The sequence below is a fragment of the Sphaerodactylus townsendi genome, linkage group LG03, assembly GCF_021028975.2.
Source record: "Sphaerodactylus townsendi isolate TG3544 linkage group LG03, MPM_Stown_v2.3, whole genome shotgun sequence".
NCBI lineage: Eukaryota > Metazoa > Chordata > Lepidosauria > Squamata > Sphaerodactylidae > Sphaerodactylus > Sphaerodactylus townsendi.
In genome coordinates this window covers 86,912,563-86,940,078 of record NC_059427.1, presented here as the reverse complement: position 1 = coordinate 86,940,078, position 27,516 = coordinate 86,912,563, and positions in this window count along the sequence as shown.

The following is a 27,516-nucleotide window of genomic DNA, read 5'->3' as shown; positions in this document are numbered from 1 at the left end:
CCCAGTTCCTCCAGATTACAGAATACCTGCTCTTAACCACTACGCCACTGCTGCAATAAGTGGACACTTATCGTGTTATACAGGTCCTTCATCAGTGTTGTTGGGTCTGGAACTCAGGAATATTTTTGTACTTTTGAATGTGTATTTGATGATGTAATTGATGGTTCACACAATACTCAGACCAGCGAATTTTTCAGTAGAGTGTTATTAAACTATTTGAACATAGCAACTGCTGCGAGTCTTTTTCAGTGTATTTTGTACTGATTTTCACCACGTGCACTGATCTCCACTTAATTAATGTGGGGCAAGGAATAGGACAGTCATGTGAGGACTCCTACTGGAGAGTTGGCTCTGGCAAGGAATAGAACAGTCCTGTGAGGACTTCAGAGCTTTAAGAAGTGTTACCAGCTGAATGAGAATAATCTGGGAGTTGAAGTCCTGTCAGCCCCTCTGTTGATGAGAAATGGCATCCTCTGGACTACATCCTCCATAGTCCTTCTGGTTTGTTGTTGGGAACAAACTGTTCAATTATATAGTAAGACAATTATTGAAGCAAATATTAGCTTTTCAAAGACTGCAATAGTATATAGTTCCATGAATTCCAGATTTATTTTGAGGAATATGAGATCTGAGGAGATGAGTTCATTAGTCTAAAATGGGGAGGATTTTTAAAAGAAAATTTCATATATGCATAATTTTTTATCCTGTTAGTGAACCAAGTAAAATGATATCAATGGCTGTGTTTTCATTTCTTCTTCAGTTCTCTTCATCCTTCTAGGGTATCCTATCATTTTTCCTTTTTAAATAAGAGGATTAAAAAAAACCTTGCCTTGCACTGCATGTGAGTTAAGTGCTGTTGCTTCAGACTTCTGTCAAATCTGGTAATTTGAAGTAATTACCACTGTCAGGTTTGTGAAAGAGATGGTGTGTATGTGTGTGTGTGAGTGTGTGAGAGAGAGGTCTTTAAAGGTGTTAGAAATACACAATCAAACTGGGTTACTTTATTTTCATATTTAACTGTTTTGCTCACATGTCTGCAGAATTCAAGTTAACCACATTTGATTCACATTTTAGGGAAGGCAGCAGATGGAATACCAACAGTCCATTGAGTGATTTCAGTCTTCTCAGCTTTCTCACCTCAACATATAATGGCTTCAAGAACAGATGCAACCAGAATTGGACATTATGCCAAAAAGAAACCTCCTTAAAACAGTGATGATTGCTAGCTATATAAAGTGCATGAAGAAACACTAGTAAAATAATGAAGACCAGTATTTTTTTTAAAAGGAAAGAAAATCTAAACCAGAAATCTCCATTGGAGTGCCAAATTTCTATAACCCCACACTATACAGAACATAAATGAAATTTTGTGGGAAATCATCTGCTTTGTACAAAATTGCTGCATTGCCTTTTTCCTGTTTGATGGTTTTCTGCATTGCTTTTTACCATTTTCATTTATTATTTTATTATTTGTAGGCAACTAAGCTTGCCATGGTGTTTGTCTTAGTGGGAATAATTTTAATCCCTGCAATGACATAATCTTCATTCACAATGGTAAAGCACAGTACCTCCCACAGCTCTTAGGAAAGCAATAAGCTTTCATTCACATGCCTGTACATTTTCATGGGTCAGAAACATTAACAAGGACAATAGAAATCTTTACCTTATTTTTGATTGGTGTTTGTTTCTTGGCAAATGGTCAAAGATCTGACATACCCATCTATATGGGCAAGTTTTTCCAGCTAGAACACTGCAGTGAGGAATCTCATCAAGTTTATGCAATCCAGAGATGCCCTTTTAGCAGTGCATACATGTATCTTAAAATGACATTGGCACTAAGAAATTTGTATATGTGAACTGTACACTTGACAGTTGACATCTCCTTCAATCAAGCTCAATGACTCATTATAGCTGCATTGTAAAAGATGCTATTCTTTGGCAAAGTAACAATGAGCTGATTATTGCTGGATAGCTTGCCTTATTATTTTCACAGGTGGGTGGATTTCTTAAAAATGGCATCAAGATAGGAGAGTGATATTTGTTGGTTTGGACAGGCAGGAAAGCCAATAACATGGAATGATTTAGACAAAAGACAGTTCAGTGTTTACTTATGTTTCAGACGGCTAGTCATGTTGGTCTGCGGTTGAAGAGCAAAGTTTGAGTCTAGTAGCACCTTAAAAACCAACAAGATTTCCAGGGTCTAAGCTTTAAAGAGTGAACACACCCTTCATCTGATGAAGGGAGAGTTGATTCTTGAAAGCTTAGACTCTGGAAAATGTGTTGGTCTTTAAGGTGTTCTTGGACTAATATCTTATTATATATGTTCGTGTGCTGTACATTTTTCTTTAGAGAACCAACATTAAAATAGACAGCTGTAGGATGTTTGTTTTTATTATAGGAATTTGGTCAGCCAACTTGTGAATAGTCAGTGCAGCACAATAGAAACAGTTTGCATCTCAATCCAGCCAAGTTTTCCTTCCCTAAAGGAATTTATTATAAGAAAGCAATTGTTCTGATTCCCCCATTCATTCATTTATTTGATTCATTTATATTCCACCTTTCTCCACAGTGGAGACCCAAAATGGCTGACATTATTCTCCACTCTTCCATTTTTATCTTGCAACAACTCTGTGAAGTAGGTTGGGCTGGCAATGTATAACTGACCCTAGGTCACGCAGCCAAGCTCACATGGCAGTGGGTGGACTTGAACTTGAGTCACCCAGATCCTAATCCAACCACTCAGTGGTGGGATTCAAATAATTTAACAACCGGTTCCGATGGTGGGATTCAACTAATTTAACAACTGGTTGTTTACAAGCACCATTTTAACAACCTGTTCTGCCAAAGTGGTGCGAACCTGCTGAATCCCACCACTGCAACCACTACACCTCACTGTGTTTTGATGCTATTGGAACCATTTCAAGTTATCAGTCCTTTGCATCCAACTATGCACTGAGTGTCAATGCACAAACTAAAAACTCATGGTTTCTAGTGATTAATTTTAACCACTCTTTTCTTATTTGAAGTATTAGATAACGTTTATTTTTGAAAAGTTTTTAGATATATACTTTTTCAGTCTAAATCACTGGAAAAATCAGTTATTATTTGAGTTCTATTATTAGAGTTCAGTCTAAATCACTGGAAAAATCAGTTATTATTTGAGTTCTTTTTAATGACCTGAAACTTTCCAGAGACATTACAATTTTAAAAATAAATAAATTAATTAAAATGTATTTTCCTTTGGCCAATTGATATTTAAAAATCAGTGTTGATGTTAGTGAGTAAATACAGCAGGTATGCCATCTATTCAAAACAGTTCAACTCTTTTTTGATATTTTACAATGTAATTATGATTATCATGGCTCATTGTGAGCCAACAAAAACTTGTTGCCTTTAGAAGCATGGATAGAAGGTGCCTAGTGAGAAAAATGTTTAATAGTAATATTTATTACTTTGGAGGAACAATACTAAACAGGTTATTTTATTCCATGAGGCTTATTACTAGAGAAGTGTTCTTAAGAATATTCAGATCATTTCACTTGCAGTATCTCAGCAATACTTCAAATAACCACATGAAGGAAATATCGCAAATGGCTGGGATGGGCTACCCTAAGGCCACTTGCTTAGTGCATGGCTGAAGTGAGATCCAAACAAGGACGTTCCTTCATCACTAAATAGCCAGTCTTCTCCTCTCACAGAAGAGAGAACAGTACAATTATATGGTCAAACATTTGCAGCTGTGAGATGCTGCTAAACAAATATTTCATCCTTAAAAATACACACATTAGCTACCTATGCAAATTGTAACCCAGAGCCTGTGGAAGGGAAATGCAATTGTCTTTCTTAACGTGTGACCATAAATGAAGTGGTAAAATGAATATCTGGTAAAGGGAGAAGAGAAGAAAAGAGTATCTTTTAAAAAGCATTAATAGAAAAGTATTGATTGTGTTTAAAAGAAACATGCCTGGCTTGCTTCTTGTTTGTGCTCTTCACCTGTACTCTTCAGAGTGTCCATGATGCGAAAGGCAGGCTTTTCAGGGAATGCAAGGGGCTTTGGGAAGGAGGCAGCAAGAAAGCCACAGTTAGCACATCTCTCAAGCTTTTCTGGATCCAAACCCTTGAATTTGCTTTATTGAAACCACCAGAAACAGATGCTTTGAAACAAATTTCCAGGCAACATACCATAGCTTTGTTTCTATAAAAATAAATTGCAGTTTTTATTTTATTCACTCATTGGGGACTTGTAATGCAAAAAGGTTATGTACACATTAAGTTTCTATGCACATAATATGCTGTCCATTAACTTCAATGTCAAGGGAACTTCACGTGCATGTATTCCCTGGAGCCAGTGGGAAATCCTGTTTGTGTTAGAGCTTCATATATGTATTAGAAGGTAACGGGAGCCTTGGATTAAGGACGCTTAATGTTAATTTTTATTAAGAGATTTTTTTTGCAACATAAGATATAGCTAAATACTGGAAGAGTAGGTATGTACTCAATTGCTATAGAAACAACAGTAAAATACAATGACTTAACAATTTTTTTGTGGCAAATAATTTTGTAGTGACCCCATCTTATGCACAGAAGAGGAATACTACAAGTAATTCTATCTATTATTTTCCCACAAGCCTTGAAGTTGTATTCAAGTCAGTTTTGATGGGTACAAAAGTGCTGGAAAATGAGACCAAGCTGTTCTCCTAAAATTTTTCTACTGAAGTAGGTCCTAATAATTATGATTAAGGTTTTGGAGTTGGGTGTCATGGCCCATTTCGCACAGGAAACACAGGTTCATGAAACCCGTTTCTGATTCCTCTGCCACCGTTTGCATGGCAGTGGCAAGGATCAGCCAGGATTGCTGGGATCCCAGAGGTAGGAGGTAGCACAGTTCACATGGAAACACAATGTTTCTGTGCGAACTGCATTGCTGAGAATCATCCCACCTGATAATCCCCCCCGCCACCTACTGTCAGGATGTGCTTTCTCCTTCCATCAAAGGAATGGCCTCAAGTGAGGGCATTCACACCTACACTGGAGAAGGGGCTCCCCTCTACTGTGATAATGGACCTTTCTCTTTCTTTCATTTTCTTTGACGCTTGCAACTATAGATAAGTAGGAATGACCCTGGCGCCAGCTCTGAGGGGGTGGCAACAGGTGGCTGGACTATTGCTGTGCTGGTCATGAGGATGCATACCTCCCCAATGGCTCTTTCTTTCCACTGTGTCTTTCTCACATTCCATGGGGAAAGGGAGGGGGGATTTATGGTTGCTGCATGGGGATAAAGACAGGGGCAATTGCAAATGTGGTCAGAACTGGCTTTCACAAAGCCAGGTACATGCTGTTGTTATCAATAAATTAGATGCACCCGAATAACCGGGGGCAGCCATTGCTGCCGGGGTGAGCAACGGAGCGAAATATGGGCATGCATGGTTTGGCGGCATGCTGCAGAACCGGGTGCAATGATTGGCTCCCAGCCGGTGAAAGCGAAGGAGGAGCCAGGAAGAGTATATAAGGGCGTAGCCTACAAGCTCAGTCAGCGCCCCTTCCCGGCGGTGAGACCCAGCAAGGCATGGGCCCCCCCCCCTCCCTGTGGTTTAGGGGTTGGGGGTTGTGGTCCTTTACTGTCGCAGTCCTGGCGGGTTTGCAATGGGTTCGCACATCTGGGGGGGAAAACGAGCCTTCCGGCTGGGTCTCCCAGGCTTGCGCCCTGTGGTAGGGCCGGGGGTGGGGCGGGCAGGCTGGCAGGCTGGCAGGCCGGGCCGCTGCCCGACACCCCAGGGAGTGGGGTTGGGTCGGGCTGTCAGGCGGCCATGGGCTTAGCCGGTGCCTGACACCCCAGCAAGCACAGGAGGAGGTCGGGCTGTCAGGCAGCCATGGGCTTAGCCGGTGCCCGCCTCCTCAGCATGGGCGGGAAGGGTGAAGCCAGAGTGCTATCTCTGGGGCTTCCCTTCCCGTCAGTCCCATGGGTATTGGGATGTGATGTGCGACCTGTTTGCCGCCCAGCTCTAATGTACATAGTTCTGTTTTGTTTGTGTTATTATATATTTAATAAACTGGGCTGCGGCCCATTCCTTTTCCAGCCTGTCGTTGTTGTGTGATTATTGAGCGAAGAAAGGTCTCACCATCTGCAGCAAAAACTTCTGATCAATAATCCAAAATCTCATATTGACTTGTGAGTGTGAATGCTAACAAGAGAGAGGTAATGCTGACTGGGAAAGCTGATGTCTGAAGGACATTGTGCTTTCCATTTTTATAAGGGTCAACTGACCCTTGCTAACTCTGTTGAGAGCCTAGGGGTTTTTTTTAAGCTAGCTGGCATGTCATTTCCTGGTTATACTCTGGAACCCTTTTTTTAAAAAAATCACTGTAACATTTGCTACTTTCCAGTCTTATGGTATAATGGCTGAATTTATTATTATTATGTATCCATTAACTCAAATTACTAAAAAAAAACCCATTAATTTGATGACAGTCTACATATGCCACCTTTCCTTCTATGCTTCTCTCTCTCATCTGAACACAGTATTCTGGAGCTGTCACCACACAAACGAGTAAGACCAAAAGCTGCCCATACCTGTGCAGTCTCTCTTGCAGCTCCTGACTTGTGCCATGGCCTGCCTGAGGATGTCAGAAGGGCTCTCACACTTCTGTCATTCTGCAAATTGTTTAAAACAGATTTGTTCATGGGGTATTTTTGCACAGAGAATGAGCCTGTATTACAGTGGAATGATTCAGGAGGACTATTTTAAATAACAGGACTGCAGTCTATTCTAGTGGTTCACAGACTGTCTGAGTATGATGATCCCTTTTTAATATAAAATAAATTCATGGATCCCCCACATGATAGTAGCTGTTAAATGAAAATATGCACAATGACATTAAGTTACTATGAATTCAATAACCCTTGTAAATCGATTTGTATTTTAGTATTCAGTTTATTTCAGCGTTTAGATTTCAGTGCAACAAATGCAAAAAATCCAGTTTCAGTCCATGGGCCTTTCCCCACTTACCGTAAGCCCCGCGCTACTTGAGGAGAGTAGCGCGGGGTTCCTCCTCCCTCCCCACGGCAGGGGTGGCCACAGTGCAGCCGCCCCGACGGTGCCGCTGTCGCGCCCCCTTAACGCGAGGCATCCCAGGCGCTCTTCCGAACGGCGCCTTTTGACGACCCCGCACAGAGCGCGGGGTTGTGGGGACGCCTGGGCGCGGACCTGGGATGCCGCGCGCTGAGAGCAGCGCGCGGCATAGGGGGGATGGAAGGGAGTGGGGAAAGGCCCCATGACAGAATAGTTGACATATATTTATTTTCATTTTAACCCTGAATTTCAGTAGTAGGTTGGCTCCATAAGGACTTCACAACTCACAAGTATAAGAATCTAACAAAATAATGATCAAAGTACAATACAGAACGTTCCTTGTGGAGCGAATTGTGCTGGATCCATGTGTGTTCAATAGATGCTGGCTGTACCCCCACCCCCAGGCCTTGGGAAAAGTGGTGTCAGATCTCTGGGCACATGTGTTGAGCTGCAAGTCCTTTCCACTAATGATTAGTAATCTAGGTAGCAAAATAAAAGAGAAGTCCAATGGTTCTTCAATGAGTAACATAATTTATTCTTGCATAACTGTACTAGACTGTCCTAATGTGGTCAAGAAGGAGAGTCTGTTCTCATGACGCTTCTGGTCTCTTATGACTACCTGATACAGCTCTGGACCTTTATAGGCTAGTAGAAATATGGGAAGGGATGGGGAAGCCAACTGATGGATCCCCAAGAAAGTAATTGGTCAAACAATGGCTCCCTAAATGTCACATCTCATGGCCCCATTCAGAGTGCAGGCATGTTTAGCTCTCATGGAAGTTTGAAGGGGTTGGATACCCCTCCCAATCCTTTCATGAGAAGAAGTTTTCCTCATGAGTAGAGTAGACAATTAGCCCTGACTGGGCCAGTGAACATTTGCAGGCCTCCACGTGAGGTGGGCTAAATGCTACCTGCCTGAATGTGAGTTGGAGCAGGCAGACCCAGTTGGGGAGGTGTGGCTATGCTGTAGCAAGCTAACTGGTGGATAAAGCCTTGCTGGCAGATGGCTGGACAAAGAATTGAGGGGTATGGCCACCAAGGAGGCAATCCCAACAGGAAGGCATAGTGATGAATGTGGAGGGAAAGTGTCCAAAACTTGTCCAAGCTGGATAGATTTGTGACCCCCTTTTAATAACTCTGCCTCTCCCAAGAGTCTGAAACCCAGAGGCTGGGAGCCATTGGTATATTCGAACACTTATTGTGTATATTATTCTGCTGTTGTTGCTTTATCTTCCACATGTATAATTTAATTTTCTGCATTGTTTATGATACATCATCTCTGATATCTTTTTTCCTTTAAATTTCCCCCCTAATCTTTGTAATCAAAAGAAGGGTTGTTTTTTATTTCCCACTTTCCTGTACTGTAATGAGTTTGCAACTGTCTCCGCCCACCCCAGAAAAAGGCACTTTGTGAGGGAGGCGGGGCTGAGACAGTTCTGAGAGAACTGACTAGGCCAAGATCACCCAGCAGGCTTCATGTGAAGGAACAGAGAATTAAACCCAGTTCTGCAGAGTAGAATCTGCTGCTCTTAAGCACTATACCATGCTGGCTAATCCTAATTCTGTTGCACTGTCTACTGGATGTCTTTTTGCTGTCTGAATATATTGTTTAATATAGTTTCAGTGAGAAAGGTAGGCTATAAATAAATAAATAAATGGTACTCAGAAAAAAAAGAGGCCTGCCTTTATAAAATATAATTTGAAGTCTTGTTGAAGTTTTCACCCAATTGTTGGGACTTAAATAAAAATCATGGTTTGTTAAGAGCTGTATTTTATTACTTTTATTATAATACTTTCTTGCCACATTATAAAAGTAACATTTTGAAAAGCAAGAATAGTTAACAAGTACATATATAGTTACATATAAAGAAAAATGAAAATAAATGCTATAGCTATGTTAAAATATCCTTTATAAATAATGACAATAAAATATACCCACTTTATTTACAAAACTATTAATTTGCACTCAGATGTGAGGAGGTTCCATTTGGTGAATAACCACAGGACACATCTTGGAATTAAAATGGGCTGCAGCGCTTTTTATTGAAGCAGAAGCTGGGCAAGCAAGAGGAGCACATCCGAGCAGCCGGTCAGCACCCCTGGCTGACCCTGGCACCAACCCCAATCCATACTGGGGTGGGGACAGAGAGGTACTGGACACCCAGGGTGTCTGCCCTTTGTGGCCCCCTTCCTGCTGGGATGTTGTGCTTGATTGCAGAGGCCTCCGCGGCATGCACCATGAGCCTGCTCCACCACAAACCTCTTAAGGAGGCCCCCAACCGCACGGAGCTCTGGCAGGCAAGCTTGGCCTCCCCATAAGGATGCACTCCTCTGCACAAACCACCAAGGCTGCGACAAAGTAAGCAGCAAAAAACCCTGCCCAAAATAGGGAGGGAGGGTGGGTCAGTTTGCTCCAGGCATAGAAGAAGGCCGGAGCAACCGCGTGCTGCCTAATATATAGGGAGCGTGCTCTACCCCTTCAACTCGTGCGCATCACGCGATCAGGCCGGCTGTGGTTCGGCCGCCCAGCCGGCCCAGGGCACGCATGCTCACTGCTCCGGAGCTCACCGTGTGCCCTGCCCCCTGTCGCAATTACGGCCTAGTTGATTCTACTGCCGTTATGTATGTAAGACCACTGCATTCTACATGTATAATATTGACTGAAACTGAATTATTTCAAGTGACTGCAATCAATAAGAGTAAAATAGGATTGATCTCCCACTGCCAGCCATAAAATAATACTTTATCAGCCTGATGTTTAAAAGAATTTGGCGTTTCTGCAGATTTTAAGATTTTAGAAAAATCTTGCTTGGAAATTCTACTAGATAATATGTCTATTGATTTATGCGTAAGAATATTTCAGAAAAAATCTGTGTTTTATTACTTTTTTGTGTTGTATGTTATTCTGATTGACTTTCCAGTAGTGCAAGAGCACTACAGAGGAATATATTCTCATCATAGATTTTTTAATGATATAAAATTTAAATTCTGACCATATCCCCGCTATATGTTGTTCAGTGGCTTGATGGCTCCTTGTCAGTCTTTCTGAAAATTCTTGGAGCTGAAAGAAGCTGGAGAGGATGAGTGGGATTTTCAGCTCTTTTAACATTGTTACACAGAATCAATTCCTTGATTTGCTAAGTGGATGGGGTGGTACTATTTGGTTCTAATCCTGATGGCCATTTCATGATAAGTGATAATGTTAATAAACCCCAAGTCCTTTTTGCCTTTGAAGTGAACAGTTTGTCTGTCTCGGCCATGGTCGCCTTTTTGAACTGTCAGTTTTAGAGGATTAGATACATGTTTAGGCTGGGTGAATTCATGAATGAAAATATTTTGCTTGGCAGTTTCAAAAATGTGTTTTAGACCTGTTCTTCTTTCTTCTCCTCCATAGATGCATGTTGAATCTTTTGGAAACAACTTGCTTTTCACTTAGATTACCACTGTCATTTTGAGAGGTCTTTCCCCCACAGAATAAACAATGGAATTGTAATAATGCAGTCAAAGAGACTAGAGTCCCCTTTAACTTAATTGTACCATATTTATGATTGGGTTTCAGTGTGCAAATTTAAGCACTGCTTATTGTGCTGCTTCGCCATGAAGTGGAATGCACTGCTTTGCATTGCTTTGACATGATGTCCAACAGCTGTAGCTGTTATTGGAATTTATTTATTGGAATGTTTTAATGTTTTGGATGATTTCATGATTCATGTTTATATAGTAAAATATCCCAAGTCCCGATGGGAGGGGCAGCCTAGTAAATCAAATAATAAATACGTAATAAATACATAATATAATAACAAATACATAATAAAGACATAATTCTTTATTATAAGTGACAATATCTTCTTGTTCACTTCTGTGTTCAGAATAGTAAAGCATGTTCTTTCCTTTTTTGTTTCTCTTATGTTTATAGGTTGATTGAACAATTCAGCAATCAAATAGAAGAGCTTTCCTTAACCCCGTCCCCCCCCCCGAATTGTTTTTCTCTGTCCCATTCATCTAGCCCATGTTCAACTGTGTGCACTGAAGTGTATCAGTTATTCTATCCCTGGAAAACAACCATTACTGCCTTTAAAAAATTCAAAAAGAACTGGACGCAGAAATGTTCTTTAAATCACCCAACCAACACAGGGGGACAAAAAGAAAATTAAACAGGTTACTGGTCAACATGGAGCATAAAACAACTTCAAATCAAGTTGACAGCCTGTATACATCTTTTATAAATGATTAGGAATTAGTTTTTTTGCTCTATAATAAAATGCATGAATCGATGATGTTCTCAAATGTTTCATATATTGTTAGAAATGTATTAGACTGTCCCTCTTGTCCTTTTTACCTTAAATTAGCAACATTCATATGGGGCAAACAAATAGCACAAGAGACTTATAGATACTCTAGTGAAATGTCCTTTCCAGCCAAGAAAAAATAATGCTATGGCATTATTTAATTATGAAAAATTATGCCATGAATAAATTGATGAAGCATGGTAGTTGTCTACAAAACCTAATTCCACTGTAAACCATGTTTAGTATAATCAGTTCTGATGATACCTAATGGTGGTATTACAGTGTAGCAAACCTCATGTACAATGATATATTCTGTTATTTCCACTGTATGCCAAGCTAACTAGCTAACATTAAATTGCCAAACTCTTTTTAGGTTTAATCAAAACAATGCATTTGTATACATGGCTAAATTCCCACACAGCACATCATTTTAATGTTGGGTTTGTGAAACCCTAATGGGTCTATGAAACCCTAATGCTCATCAATCCAAACAATGCTTGGCATTGTGTCCCTTCTGATGCTAGATTGGTGGGGACATATACATCAGCCCTTTCTTTTAAAATGGAAAATACTCACTGAAACAAGAGGGGGGGGGTGTTTTGTACATATATTTTGCAAGCAACATTTTTATTTAGGTAATAACTTTACAGTGAATTAGTATTTTAAGCCTATGAGTGCTTTGTGCTTCTATTGTCCCTTAATGTGTTTGGTATTGATTGCTGTTGAGCATTGCTATTTGTGACAGGCCTTTTCTACCTACTGAGGAGACTCACACAATCTCCTATGATTTTGGGGAACTATGGTTGTTTTAAGCCTGAGGGAAAGGTTTGTTTGCGTTTTCACCCCCAGTAATTGAGTGATTATGAGTGAGATTTTATTTGATTCTATTTTCTTATTTTTTCAATAAAACAATTGAAAAGAATTTATTTTCTCTGCTAGTTTCTTATAGAGAGTGGAAACCTGTATACATAGTCTCTCTCTCTCTCTCTCTCTCTCTCTCTCTCTCTCTCTCTCTCTCTCTCTCTCTCGTTACCCAATGTTCCTTAAGCCACGCTAAGCGACCTTTTGCTCTACAGCTAATTTCCCCAACCAAAGAGAGTCATTGCGTCTCACCATTTTGGGTAACAATAGGAATGAGTTCACTGCTGTGAGGTAAATGTTGTGGTGTGCAAGTGATTTACCGCTTTCAGGAAAATGGCCAAAATGTAAAATATTTTCCCCTGGAGCTTCTGTGGGTTGCCTGATTACACTGGCTCCATGCTAGGACGCAGATACTTGTGTGTCTCAGAAGCCTTCATAAGACTTGCAAAGAGTTGCAATAACATATGAATTGTGCCAATGATATAGGGTTTTCCCCTTGTTGCTATGCCATTCTAGGATGTAAATAAAAGCCCCTTCCAGGAGTTGAATTTATGATAATGTGCCCTGGCTGTTTAGGATTTTAGCTTTGACTAGGTTCTCCAGTGCTAGTTTAAGCGTTCTGCTATTGCTAGGTTTAGGGAAAGTCTTGCCTATAAGTATATGTGTTTATCCCTTTAAGCGTTTCCCTAATGTTTAAGTTTAGAAATCGTTATTTTTTGAAATTTTTTTGTGTCCTGATAGCAAAAAGCAGTGGCCTATGAAAGGTTTGATATTAAAGGGACAAGAAAGTTGGCTCTGGAATGCAAAGCGCTTTAGACCAACACCCAGCCGACTCCTTGACAAAAGACAGAAGACCCTCTTGCAGGACTTTCGCAAATCAACAAATCTGCCGTTGGCCCAGCACCCAAAGGTCCCTAGATGCTGGAAGACGTGCGGGGACCACCATTGGACAGTTTGAACTTTTCTTTGTTGCAACGAAATGAGGCGGGAGCCTCAGGGTTTTACTGGAGGAAATAGCCATCTGATAAAGGAGATAGCTGGGTGCGGTAGCAAGCCCACTCGGATTTCATGAATGGATCTTATATGCTCTCCTTTCAGCACCATTGCGAGATCTCACGGGAAGACGTTTGACAGCGGGATTTTGTAATCTCATTCAGAAGTTGTAACTGTATCTTTTCTTTGCATGTTTGTTTTCCTATTGGTGTTTGGAGAGGGACTTGCCCCCTCTCCTCCCCTTGTCCCTGCCCCTTTGAAGTTTGGGAATAAAAGTTCTTGCACTGCGTTGCAAGGGCGTGATTCTCCTGACTGAGCTGTGACCATCACCTGCAAGTAAAATCCTTTTGCTTTGAAGAATGCCGGGTTCCTGTGCCTCATTACGTTGCTGAGCTGAGATCACTTATTGTTACCCGAGCAGCAGCGGTAACACAAGTAGAATATAGATATCACTTAGACAGGATCAGTACATAAACAACAAATAATATGTATTTATTTACAGGTTGGCCTCAAGGGACAGATCAGCAGCACAGGTTTCCAGGTAGACAAAGGCTGAGGTGGATAACTTTAAACTAGTTATGGCTTCAGAGAGTAGTTATAATTTTCCTTATTGCGTTCAGGAAAAAACAGGCTTTTACTGACTAGCCACTATATTGGATCCTGTCACACACAGGATTTCACCCACACCAGCTTGCCCCTTACCAAGAGTCAGACTAAGAAGAGGTTCATGGTCTGCTCATTACTAGAGACAGGCCTAACAACTGGGTACTCTGTTTTGTCTAAGACACAATGCTGAACCACTCCACCATACTACTAGGCAGAGCTACCCTTTATAGTCTGCTGTTCTGCTGAGCCAGACCTCAGCTATCGGTGCTCTCTCCCTAAGGCAGACCTGAGCTCTCTCCTCCTGTAATTCGCTCTAGCATTCTGTCCTCCTTCTGAAAGATGCTAGAGCAGCACTCCTGAAGGCTCAGCTGAGTAACTGTTTATCCCTTCAGGGGCAGGATAGCCTCCTGTCCATCACACCTTGGTCACATTTTCTCTGAAATTTTGGCAAGCATCCCGGGACTGACTTGGGGCTGCTTTTGTGGTTTCAGGGCTGGGGAGTGAGTGAAGGGAAGGATTTCCCCCTTGGCTCCTCAGCAAAGCTGAAGGCCAATGTTGTTGTGAATTGGCACTACGACTTGCAGGGGAAGGGGAGGGCTTTTGGGAAGAGTGGAAGCCAGAGCCTAGTGCTGGCCCATACCTCCTTTGTTCTGGGAACCACAGCTGAGGCCAGTGCTTCATGGAAAAATCAACCACATTAGCATGGGCTTCATTACTGACACTGTTGAAGCCAATTGAGTAGTCTCCCCCCACCCAATTTTTATTTTACTGTTTGAAGGCAGAGTTTTGCCTCACAGCTATTTGGTGTGCAATATTTTGTTGTTCAAACCTATACCCCCATTTAAATGTATGAGAAACTGATCTTCAACTTGAACCAGCATGACTTTGATGTAAATATTTCAGCTAAAATAGCTCTTCAACTGTCAAGTTGAAATCATGGCTGAAGGGCACAGACAGCTATATCACAGAAACAAACTCTCATGTAAAATAGGGGTACTTTACAAATGGCCACCCACATAGGTCATTGACTGTGGAATCATCACAGTATTTTATTCATAAGTTGTCTAAGGCTACAATATCACACAGATTCCTTAAGCTTACAAGAGACCAGGTCTTGAGAAATACTTTTCAGATGTTCAGACTATATGTTTGAAGCAGCACTTAAAATATTAAATAAGTAGTTTGTTAGCAAATAAGTTATTGGAATACTGCTGTATTCAATTAATGATAGATGGCAGTGAGGTATAAATGAGGTATACATGGGAGGCAGTCAAATACAACATTGTTCTTTGTTTTGGATTCAGGGTAGATGCTGGAGATCTAGAAATATGCTGGAGACAGAGCTGTCCCAACAAAGAAAGGAGTTTGACGGGGTATCTTTAGTTTTATTTATGTGTTCTTATACATTGTTCTTATGACTCATTATGGAGTGGGGACAAGTTCTTGTCAGTGTTTAGACAGAATGCATTCACCTGCAAAAACACCTGATCCTATCTAGTCAACTTTTTGAAGGTTAGCATTAGCTAGATATGACTAGTTTGACAAATGTGAATTCAGTCATTGCATTTAGGGTGGATATTGCTTTGCTTCAGATGTTTGTATAGCAATGTCTCATGAAGTTTAAAAAATGTCTTGATTAAACAATTAAGAGTTATTTAGTACATGCTTTCATTCTAATTACTATTGCATCCAGATGTGCAGAGGTTCCATCTGGTGAATAACCACAGGACACATCTTGGAATTAAAATGGGCTGCAGTCCTTTTTATTGAGGCAGAAGCTGGGCAAGCAAGAGGAGCACATCAGAGCAGCCAGTCAGCACCCCTGGCTGACCCCGACACCAACCCCAATCCATATTGGGGAGGACAGATAGGTACTGGGCCATCAGGGTGCCCGCCCTTTGTGGCCCCCTTCCTGCTGAGGTGTCAGGCTCGATTGCAGAGGCCTCCGTGGAATGTACCATGAGCCTGCCCCCCCAAGCCCCTTATGGAGGCCCGCAACTGCGCGGAGGTCTGGTGTGCAAGCTCGGTCTCCCCATAGGGATGCAATCCTCCGCCCAAACTGCCACAGAGCTGAGCAATCCACTCCTGCCACAACTTCACAAGCCTCACAGCCAATCCAAGAGCGCCTGCCGTATGGCACGCAGCCAAATATCCATGCCCCATTTGGATAGGTGCACACTGTCAGAATGAAAGAGCGTATGCTCACGGGTGGTTATAATATTTCAGGCAGTGGATAATGCTACCACCGGAAGCTCCCAGAACCCACCCATGCTATGCATGCCAAGCTTTTACCACACTTCTTCTCGGAGTGCCACATCCACTTTCCTTTGCTCCCTGGCACCCTTCCACAGGAGCCTTGGGAGGAGGCGGGACCAAAATAGTTTAATATCTGGTATCAATTTCAGGACCTTGAGGAGGTTGGCCACCATCCGCAAGGACAGTTCCAGGCCCTTCAACGCTGGGAGATTGTTCTCATCCAGATGGATGACGATCCCCTGAGGTGCACCAAACCTCTGAAGCACCTCCCGTATAGCGGGCAGCAATGACTCTCAGCGCATACCCCACTGGCCAAGTCAAATGATGTCCATGCCCTTCGTGAAGTCCAGGTCTGCGCCCCATGCAGATGAGGATGTGTACAGGCTGGCTCAGTGGACGATACTGTGTCCAATGATCCATATCTGGCCCCTGTGTTCCTGCAGCTCTGCATAAACTTTAAAACAACAGGTGAAGTCTAACATATGTTTTGTAGGCCAACGAGTGCCAACACCCCACTGCCCGGATTTGGTCAGGGGAACAGCCATCGCAGGCTGCCACAGTGGCGGCTCCAATCCTAAATGAATGAAGACCAAACTCTCCAGTGTGGAGACCAAGTTCACTGCTCCGGAGCTCCCCATGTGCCCTGCTCCCTGTCGCAATTATGGCCTAGTTGATTCTAGTGCCATTATTTAGGGCATTATTGAATTCTTCAGGATTTGGTTGGGTTTATTTTAATGTTTCAAAAGAATGTATGTTTCACTTTGGGCATCTTTGTTGAATGCTGTGGATTTTGTCAGCAACTATAAATAAATGTGAACTAATGACAGCTGGTTCTCCACATTTCTAAGAGAAAGAAAGGGGCCCACCAGTTCCCACAGCCACAATTAGCTTCCCAATCCCAGCCTACAAACTAATTTCTGCTCACGTGCTCAAAAAGCTCATAAGCCCATACTAAGATCAACCTCACCTTCTTGTTCCCCAGAGCTTGCTACTATGACTGGGAGTGTCCCACTCCAAATACTTCCTTGTTTTTTTCCCTGAGGCTAACATAGTTGTGACTTCCTCTGACAAACAGTACCTCAAGTAAACTACCCATTACATGAACTACACATTGCATGCAAAACTATGTAATCAAGATCCAACATGTTGAGTGAATGAGAAGTGGGGAGGTTAACACTTACTTATTTGGCTGTTATAGTCTGATCAAAAAGCTTCTGTTCCTGAAGCTTTTTTGTATACTCTTGTATATACTTTGTATATTGCTTACTATAGAAAAAGCAGTCTGGGCAGGGTGTTTTGATTGGGTAGGTGCTAGTGGTGAAAGAATCAAACAGTCTTTCCCTACTGCTCAACTTGCCATTCTTCTGAGGATGCCTTTCATTAAATAATAAAAGTCCTTGGAAGCTTCATTTTCATGCAATTGAATGTAATGTATAGTTTCCTGCCCCCCCCCCCCCAGTTTATTGCCTCAATAGAAGCATTACAAATTATGGTGGATGTTAACACTGAATGGGAAATATTATTTCTTACTAGAACACTCTTTTAGATGCAGGCAAGACTCAACTCTTAAGTTGGGTCAACCCTTCAGTTAAAGGGTTAAATTAAAATTAAAGTAAAATCACAACCCTTAAACTTAAATTAAAGTAAAATCACTTTCTAGTCAAAATTAATATTAAGGAGTAATTATGAATCTGAAATCTGATTTCCTACAATGGTGTTCACAGAATCATCCATCATTACAACTAATCACACAATCTGCTGTTATTTTAATGTCAGTAGTTTTAATATCAATGGAAATAGATTTGACGACCGGGAAAGGCAACAGAAACCCACCCCATAAACATAGTCTGCCTAGTAAATGTCATGATATAACATCATCCCATGGGTCAGTAATGCCTCAGTGCTTGCACAGGTGACTGACTACCTTTACTTTTTAATAGCTTTCATTAGTAATAGGTTTTTGTATATGCAATCAATTCTTGGTGCAATATATGCAACCAATTCTTGGTGTTTTCCTGATATCCTCTGTCTGCTGTCCTTGTAGTAAATTCTTGGGTACCTTCGGTAAAGTCAATATTAAATGATCCAGAGAGTATAAACATTTGCTTATGTTTTCTCTGAATTACTACTTGAATAAAAACAGCAATGACCTGCAATAATCTGGTTTTATTGCAGATTTCCCTATACCCTAATTATATCGTTTAGGGGAGAAAAAGAAGTATATTTCCTGGCAGCATTTCTCCAATTTATTGCAACAAATTCTGGACTATGGACAAAGTAACTTCATAATTGTTAGCACATGTGAACAACTGCCATAGGGATAATCAACCTGAGCCTTGAGGTGAGCTCTGCGCTTTTTTGTTTAATATTTGTAATGATAGAACATTAAGGTATGCTGAATACTGCCCACCTTGCCATCTCCTAAATGCACAAATTACTGAAGATCTGGTTTATATAATAATGTTCATTCATTACTATCTTACATGTTCAATTATTTTTTATGTAAAATGTAAACAATTTCCTCTTCAACAGTATGAAGAGCAGTGGAAACTTGGAAGAGATTTCGGGTTTTGTGTCTTCTTTTCTTCAGCTTCTGTAAACCTTGAATGCATTCTCTACTGCATTCAACGTGTTTTAAAAGTTCTGCAACATTACCTTCCATACTGTGTGTGACTACATTCAGTTCCATAGCTTAGTTAGTGCATCAGGGTTTCTGTGCTCAAGTCAATAAACTGATGGGTCTGACTTGATTAACAATGGCCAAATTTTCCCAGGTTTTTAACATGTAAATGGCGGTTAGGTAGAACCCTGATTCATACTGGGTGGAGAGGGTTTAATTCTTCCACCCCTGTATGGTTTTACCATGTGTGACTGTAATTAGTCTTGGTGTCTGTCTTTTTCCCTGCAAGGCTAATAACTTTGATGTGACCATTCAAGACAATAAAGGCTGGGTCCCTTATATTTTATTTATTTATTTATTTATTTTTCAAACTTATATACCGCCCAACCCCCGAAGGGCTTATATAAGTACAGGTTGATGGTGGTGTCAGTTGGCTAAATTGTGTGAGGGAAGAGTTAAACCCCTCTGAATTGATGCTCTGCAATGGCTGCTATTTCTATTTAAAAATGCATGGAAGAGCTCTTTACATCTTCCCCAGTGTTTCATCTGTCTCTTTATCACAGTTTTATCCTTCTCCTTCTCCAAAGAGCTCAGGGGAACATACATGGTTCTCCCCTCTTCTATTTTATTCTCACAGAAACTCTGTTCAGTACATTAAATTGGAAAAGAGAGATGGGCCCAAAGGTAGCATGTGAGCTTTATGTAAAAATGGGATTTGGACACATAACTCTTCAGTCATTATCTGACTGTCCAATCACTACAGCATAGTGATGTTCTACATGGCGTGAAGTTTTGTAACTATGTGCATCTGTATGAATTTTGTTTGTGTTTAATTAAAAGAACCATATCTATAGGTCATTGCAGATATGTACTGCCTTCCTTAATTGTATTCATGGAACATGGTTTAAGTTGGAAACAAGATATGTGAATCATTCACACACAACTGCTTCTCCCTGTGTCCAACTCCTCCCTCTCCTACAGGAGCAGAAGGGGGGGGGGGAGAGGAGGAAATGAATGCTGCATAAGTCTTGTTTCTGCAGAAATGCTGCTCTGGATCCAACCCCTCTGGTTTGATTACTCAGTTTTACAACATTCTAGTGAAATTTCGCAGGTGGAAGGAAAAACTAGAGAAATGGAGGGCGTTAATTGTTTGAAATGTTCAAATGAAGTTTTCTTTTTTGTCTCATTCTTGTTATGCATTTTCAAGACAATGTTATTCATGTCAGATGTGTAACTAGGATGCCCTGAAGGATATTTTCAGCGAAGGGAGAGGAAGCACATTGTTATGATCTTCTTTGAATACTGAGATTCAAATAGAAGCATATTTATTTATTTAGTTGATTTCTACCCCATCCTCGGGACAGGTTCCAGCAATCTAAAATTGCTTTCTACATTACCATAAAAACAGCATCACATCCATATAAAAATTCCTAAAAATATATCTAAAAACAATTAACCAATACCCCCCCCCCTCTTCCTAACACCTCCAGGTGCAGAAGGAGGGAAAGTTCTGAAAAAAAGCACTGGTCTGGGGGTGAGTGGCATTGATCAGTCAAATGCCTGGCCAAAAATGGTGGTCTTAACCAGGCACCAAAAGATATACAGTGTTGATGCCTGTTGGAGATCTAATGAGAGGGCATTCCATTAATTTCAGGTTAATTTATGTTGCACAGCTGTGAGAATTAAAATGAAGAAGTTGGCTCTCTGAAAGTCAAAGGCCCTTTTCGAAAGGTTTCTAAAATGTTTTCAATCCTGCACTTTACTATGACTTATGTTTTAACTGACTAGCTTAAAATGAGTCCTGGCCACCATTTTGTGACCTTTTGCCTTTTTAAAAAGTACATTATCCAATTGAAAAAAATCCTGCCTTCTATGTTTCACAGCTTGTGTCATGATTTTCTGTGCCTTCTGTACCACATCTATCAAAAATTAGCCCCTCCCCAAATGGAAAACAAAGAAAAACTCCAAAAACAGGGAAGGAGGAATGGAGAGTGAGCAAAGAAAATGGTGCTGAGGAAAAAGTCTGGGGACTGCAATGGGGCATGGGAAATGTCTTAAAGAGATTGTACAGGCAAATAAAGCCCATTTTTAAAATGTTTCCACTAAAGAATCGGTTAAATGGGCATTCATTTAAAATGTTGTGAGGCTGCAAATAAAATGTTTTGGGGTAAAAACAATGCTGTGCCCCACAGAGGAAACATTTTACTTCCTGCCTCAAAATGTTTTAAAGTGCAGAAAGTACCAGTGTTAAAGTTTTCCACCATATGGCTACTGAATGCATGCTCTGTTAGAATGTATGAAGACTGTGACAGCAAATGATGGGCTATTTTCTAAGTATCACTTCCTTTCACAGCTAGTTTTTGAGCAGCAGGAAGAACTGGGAAGAAGATGCATAGAAATCAGGCTACGTACTACAACTGACAGAAAAGTGGAGCAATTAAAACAAATCAATTTTGGAATTTTGGGACCTGGGCTACTTCAGATTGGAGAGGCTGTGACTCTTGTGGTAAACATGTTCATTAGTCTGCCTCATCGTGTTTGAAGGTCTTGATCATATGTGAGCTGAAGACCATCAGAACAACCACGCTAATGAATCTCTGATGCTCCATATTTGAAGTTTTCAAAGATTCTAGCCCCCTCCCTAGCACACTTATAAGGGATAATGTGTTGATTGCACCTTCCCCCTTATAATCTGCAACTGAAGCAATGATCCTTACTATGGTGGCCCGGCACCTGGTGCTTGATGAAATGATGCCTTGTGCCCACTTGCTTCTGAGTATTGGGGATAAAATCCAAAGGGTCATGAACAGAACAGGAAAAAAGGAGTACTTGGTCACTTTCTACCAATTGACTTGGCTCTTTTGTTGTGGTGCCTACAGCCGTTTCCCAGAATTCCAAAAAGTGTACTTAGTTCAGAAACTTCTAGGCTAGAAACTTACTTTAATGAAAAAAATGAAATCTGGGACTTCAGCATTTGTGACAATGTCATTCAAAGGTTAGTTTGCAGTAGCAGTTTCTGATTAAAGAAACCCTTAAGAAATCTTCCATTGGCTTGTTCATGGAAATCACGGCACTTGAATCAACGAGGCTTGTAATTGCGAAAGGGGGCAGGGCATTAGTGAGCTCCATAATGGGGAGCATGTGCAGCCCTGGGCGACTGAACAGCCAAGCCTTACCACCCAGCAAAGTCGTGCAACATGTATGTGGGCAAAAAGGGGTGGTGCAAGCTCCCTATATATTAGGTAGCATGCAATTGCTTTGGCCTCTTTTGGCGCCTGAGCAAACTGACCCACGCACCCTCCCTGTTTTGGGACAGTGTTTTGTTACCATTACAAGTCGCAGCTCTGGCAGTTTGGGCAGAGGAGTGCATCCTTGTGGGGAGGCTGATCTTACATGGTGCACCTCCCCACAGCTGGGGGTCTCCATAAGAGGCTTGGGGTGAGGCAGGTTTATGATGCTTGCCATGGAGGCCTCTGCAATTGAGCCCAACACCCCAGCAGTTAGGGGGCCAAAATAGGGCGAGCGCCCAGTGGCTGGTACCTTTCTGTCCTCCCCAATAGGGATTGGGGTTGTTGCCGGGGTCAGCCATGACTGCTGACCGGCTGCTACAATGTGCTTCTCTTGCTCGCCCAGCTGCAGCATTAATAAAGGGCTGCGGCCCAATTTAATCCAGAAAGTGTCCTGTGGTTATTCACCTGGAAGCTCTGCACATCTGGCCACAAATGGTGCTCATTGATGCAATAAAAGCCAATTGTGCTCTTCTGCATCATTAAGGAAGGAATCCAGTGAAGCAGTCTCACTAGCAGCCACAAACAGGTTGATAAACACTCAAACCAGTCATTGAAAATTTGGCTTATAAACAGGATATGAACTGAACTGGGTAGTATCCTATTTTAGGTTAACATTTCTGAGCTTTGAGACAGGTGTGAAAATGTACAGAATATTGCAGTTGGCTGTCATGGAGATACCAACAGGATTAATTCCGGATCAGTCCATTTTGTTTCAAATATGTCAAACATCTCACTCCCATACTAATTACCATTTTCCATGTCAGCATTCAAATGCTACACTGTGCAGGAACAAACTGTTTCCTGCTGATTACAGCAAGCTCGGCCATAGTTTCTGTAATGCCACTAGTCATATCCCCAATATAATCTTTTTAGCACAAGTTCTAGCAGTCCTAATGTAATGCAAACTTGATGAAGCTTGCTGGATTGCAAAGTCCAACATGAGCTCCCTAAACCACCCTACTTCATGTAATTTAATTTGCATTTAGAAATACATTTGTAAGAGGGAAAGGACAATATTGTGTTAGGTTACTTTTTCACCTCTGCAAATCAATGTACAAGTTATTAAAACAACATTTTTCTGTGAATGATAACTGTAGTTACAGCTATCGTACAATAAAACATGCACTTATTAAATGTAAATATTTTTTAATGATTGCAATATACTGAATGGGATTTTATAGGTGTATTTCAAGTGCTCACATCTGGGTTGCCTTTCTTAAAATATGATACCACTAGGAGAAATATTGAGTTAACATTTTGAAAAATATAACTTTATATGCCTCATGTTTCAATTTTAATTTTATATGTATTTAGACTTGATTCAAATTCAAGATTTGATGCCTAAAGTTAATGCCTTATTGTACTTTCTGAAGCCTGCAATGAAACAAACGCCCAAGTTTAGAATTAATACCTAGCCTATATTTTACTGTTTAGTTATCATTGTAAAATTCAACAAACATTTATTTGATGTTTTTAGCAATGGATTGCTGAACTGGAAACCGGAACAAAAATCAAGGAAATCCTATTGAAATCTAGGAGTACTCTTTTGTACAACAGTAAGTTCCACAGAAGGCTGATCAGTGATTATTAGCAAAAATGGAGATTTTAATTCACATATGGAGTGTCTTCACTCACAAGGTTACTGGCATTCAAAAGGCTTCCCAACAAAAGGACATTTTCATGTATGCAACATGATGTGCACAGAGAAAGGCCTTTTCATTTAAGCGAAAGGTTAGGATGTTATGTTTTTAAAATGCCACAACCCAGAGATGACCATGAGTAAGTAGGATTCACTTGGTTGCTACTGAGTGCTTGAACCTTTTTTAAATAACAGGTCTCCTTTAAAAACATTTCTCCAACAATGGATTGGATCCAAAGTTCACTTTTAAGTCACTGCGAACACTTCCATCATTGGAACAGAACTGTTCTGCCTCTTGCTTCCCACTACAGCCCACTCAGTTCTTTGAAACAGGCCCTGTCCTTTTTGGGAAGGTCACTAGGCTACAGTGGGAAGGGAGATACAGAAAAGTTCTGTTCTGCTGATAGAAGTGCTTCCTATTATGGGAAAATTGAGTCAACACATTATCTATAAGTAGTACAACTTAGATGACTGGTTTTTATGTCTTCAGTACATAGAAAACAACTTATCCTACTTTTCTATAAGGTTCCATAAAGTTAAACACCTCACAGGGTGTTTGTTGTGGGGAGAGAAAGGAGATTGTAAGCCCCTTTGAGTCTCCTTTCAGGAGAGAAAGGGGGGATATAAATCCAAACTTTTCTTCTTGTTGTTGTTAAGATAATTCAGGTTAAAACAAGCAAACAAAAACAAATAATACCCTGAACATACTTTATGGAAATTGATTATTCTTGAAAAAACTAACTGAATTAAAATTCCAGCTAAGTATTTCCTATTCCTTGTTCATTTCCACAGCCGAACAAAGGTTGCTGCAATAATAAATGTAATTGAATTGCAATATATAGATAAATCCTTGAAGCACTTATACATGCAATAACTCCTTGTTGATTTCAGGAATGTGCAGTTCTTTCATCCAGATTTGAACGACACAGCACTTCTAGGACATCACAGTCTTAAATATTTCCCAGTGTTTACATCAGTGGAAATGGATCTTATGTTAGCACAGAATTTGTTATGTTCATTCTAAGCATCTATTTTCAGGCACAGAGGTTATGAATTAATGAATGACACAGGGGGAAGAAGATCAGAAGTTCAGAAAATCAGGGCTATAGAAAACATTTACAGTCAAAAAATTTTATTGTATAAATCTTCCTTGTGTTAGATATAGTAAACAAAATAATAAGGTGCTAAAATGTTACAAGTAAACTAAGAATAAATTCTAATTCTTATCAATATTGGGAAGCTTGCAACAGAACTACTATTTGGATGAATTCGGAAAAAAGTGAATATTTTATCCTCTAAAAATAATTCTCTGGTATGTCAAAATGAAGGCCTACAAGTGTGGAAACAGTTTCCTGTATACATCCCTGACTGGATAAAAGCATAAACTATGGCCTTATGAACACTTTGAATGAAGCAGCATTAGTTGCTTGAAGAAATTAGTGGTACAATGCTGGAGTCTGATGTGCCAGGAGAGCTTAGAGGGAAAAGCTGGGATTTTATTTTAACTTGCAAAAGGTAATTTATAAAAGACTTTCAGTTGTCGGTTTTATAGTTGGAAACTTCTTGAGGCCAGTTGCCAACTCTGAGGGGAAATCTTGGGAGGGCATGGTTTAGGCAAGGGAAGACCTCAGCAGGGTATAATGTCCCAGAATTCATCCTCCAAAGCAGCCATTTTCCCCAGGGGAGCTGACCTCTGTAATCTGGGAACTAGTTTTAATTCCAGGAGATCACCAGGCCACACCTGGAGGTTGGTTACTCCAGGCACAGTTTCATCGGCATTGGGACCACTGTTGCAACCGTTTTGTGGTATGGGCTTTCATAGACAACCTTACTTCAGTTTAGTTTCTAAGGAAACTCATACCACAATATTGGAGTTACAGTGCAATCCTAAACAGAGGTACGTCCCTCTAAATGTATTGATTTAGAAGGGTGTAACTCTGTTTAGGATTGCACTGTTTGGCTTAAATTGTGATCAGATTATGTGGTGTTTTTGACACAACTCTAGCTGCTCTTCTGGTTTTTGTCATGTGTGAAACATAATACATGATGATTCTGCAGTTTTGATTAATAGGTTTAGCAAACTGGACTTTGGATCCTTGAATAACTATTTAATTGATAATTATTTCATACTGTGTTACTTGTATCATAAATGTTGAAAGAGCAAATTACCAGTACTTAAAACATCAACAATTCTGACGTTAAAGCTTATGACTGTCAGTTGCATCTTAAGTCACAACTGTATTCACGAATTACTGGTGATAAATTAAGCAAATTACATGCGACCTTTTAAAAGTTTATGACGTTTCCTTTTAGATCAAAGCCTTCAAATTGGCATTTTGAAAATTATGTATTTATTTAAACATCTTTCATACTGCTTTTCATTAGAATTTCAAAGAGGAATTTTGAAGAATTTTTGTTATCCAAATTTGTAATCAATGAATTTAAGAGCATTGATGTACCGGCTTTATGAAGCTAGTGTGAAGGGAAAAGAATCATTGTATTTTGCCAAATTATCTATATTCTTACAGTTTGTTTGTAAGGCAAAAATATACCGAATATAAACGCATAAAACAAACTTCGAAAATTTATGCAAAATACCATTCAAAACAAATCTATGTTTCCAGCACGACCAGGTTGCCCAAACTTCATTGGAATAATGCCGTTTTTTTTTCCTGGCCTCCTAGAAAGCCCGAGGAGGTGCGAGCCGCCCTGATGTCATCTGCCAGAATCTTCCATGAGCATGGCGAGAACTACTTTCGCTGAAACCACAAGAGCCACAGACTATTGAAGAATATGCCTTAGACAAAGAGAGGCATAACAACAGTCGAGAACAAAGCTGCTGCAAGGGAACATTCAGGGAGAGACAAGTATACTGGCTCAGCTCTAAAGGGCCCATGAGGTTTTCAAGGCTAGTAATTAAGCAGAGGTGGTTTGCCATTGCCTTCCTCAGCAAAATCTTCCTTGGTGGACAGGCGACATTAGTCCCATTATTTCCAGCAGGGGTTTTCTGGGTGAGGGTCTATTTATTTTATCTCTAGACATAAAATCATGGCATTTTATTAAAATATTTTGATCATTCCAGGTATCAACATCCAACAAATTAGTTTTGAGTAACTAGGAATTCTGTACTGCTTGATTTCTGCTTTCTGCTGAATCAGTTCTATTTAAACTTTGAAGAAATATAGTGCATAACTTGAAATTCTGATTTTTGTTACAGATGCTATGAGCAGTTCTGAGAAATCCAGAAACTCTATGGTAAGAATGTTTGAAACTAATATTTGAACATCTTGCCGGGTCACATCTGTCTCTCTCTAAGAACCAAACCACACATTACATTGGGGATCCATGTACAGATCACCTGACATGGAGCTAAATCTTAAGACTGAGGCCTAAAAATATCAAGAAGATTATATCTAAAATATACAGAATATTAAGTGGAACTCATTCTGAATTTTTAGCATGCATTCCTGTAAGTTTGTTCTGCTAAAACATATGATTATAAAACCTAGCCTTCCTTGTGCTAAATGGAAGATGACCCCTACTAGTAGGAGAAAAGGGTGTACTTGAACTGTGCTTAGGGGTGACCTTACATATGATGATAGCACCACCACCCAGAGGGCTTAAGGGTTCCTGACCAGGTGTGATTCTTGAGGTCCTGTTGCTACTGCATACAAAGGTAACAGTAATTCATTTAACCTTTTCTAGAATGTATGCACATAAATGCCTTAAATAATCACCCTCAGTAATTAGCCTCAAATTAGCATCTATTCAGTTTAAGATCCAATTATGTATAATATTTACTACACTGTGGTTGCGAATGGATTCCATAATGTCACAATTATATGTTAAGATGTATTGCTGTCAGGCATTCTAATACACCAGGTCCTCTTTA